Below are 1,248 nucleotides of genomic sequence, written 5' to 3'. Positions count from 1 at the left end.
ACGATCTGCTTCCATAAAGATTACAGCCTAGGAAACCCTATGGGGCAATTCTCCTCTGTTATATAGGGTGACTATGAATTGGAATCAACACAACTGTCACTCAACAACAACAGCTAGTAAGTGCTAGTTAGGACTGGAACCAAGGTCTGAATGGACCATTATGAGGCTTCACTTACAGGTAAATGACGTCAGTGGTGGCAAGCAGATGTTTCACTGAGCCATCTCTCAAACTGAGAACTGGAAGAATAAAGCTGAGGAGCAGGAGGAAGGATCAAAAGAGCTACACAAGTTGGTGGTGGGATAAAGCACTGAATAGCAGTGCAGAAGACAAACCATGGATACCAGTTGCTTCGGACTTGACCATGCTTCAAACCCTAGAACCCTGTTGTAGAGTTAAGGACCTCAGGTAGGCCAGCCATGTTAAACATATTTTGTAGCCTTTGTTGTTTATTTGACTGGAAATATGCAAAAAAGGTGAGTCAAGCCCCTGAGTGTATAAACCCAGAAAAGCCTGGAGACTTAGTCTGAGGAGCCCAGGAAGAGAATCAAAATTGTGGCAAGTGAACATTTTGCTGTGAGCCCCCACAACCACTAGCACTCCTTGTTCTTGAGCTTAATACCAGAGCTGGAGTGGAGGCTGTGTCCCTGGAGGTTATGGGAGCCTGGGGCTAGCTCTTCTAGGAAGTCTTTCTGCTTACTAGGTGGAGTGGGGCGGCTTCCCTCATAGCCCTTGGCACACTGGTTTGTCACTTATTTTCACACCTATCTCCACGTTGGAGATGTGGGCATCCCAAGGGTAGGCTGGGCTTCTCCCCAGTGCCCAGTACCTGACCAGATCACTAAGGATATTTCCAACTGGTATGATAGGGGAGTGAACCCCGTTACAGAAAGGTAAGAAAAAAGCAGGCCGGCAGGCAGCCCAGCATCCACAGGCGACCCCGGATAGCTTCCGGGACTAGGACAGCTGGTGAGCCCTGGCTCTGTGGGCAGAGTCCCAGAGCCAATCCCAGCAGCCCCTTCTTTAGGGCCCAGCACTCTGACATGGCCAAACCCACAGCCTGAGAGAGCTGGGTAGAATTGCTTGCTGAGGAAGGCTGTTGCCATTCTTAGCAGGTGCTTTGGCTCTATGGGAAGCAGGGAAATTTCATAGAGGATGGTTGTTGTTGTTGTTGTTATGTGCTGTCGAGTCGGCACCGACTCATAGCGACCCCTCCTTGGGTTTCCGAGGCAGTATCACTACGGAAGTAG

The sequence above is a fragment of the Orycteropus afer genome, unplaced genomic scaffold, assembly GCF_000298275.1.
Source record: "Orycteropus afer afer isolate SDZICR_OR568_19922 unplaced genomic scaffold, OryAfe1.0 scaffold00043, whole genome shotgun sequence".
Lineage (NCBI taxonomy): Eukaryota > Metazoa > Chordata > Mammalia > Tubulidentata > Orycteropodidae > Orycteropus > Orycteropus afer.
This window is presented reverse-complemented; position numbering follows the sequence as displayed.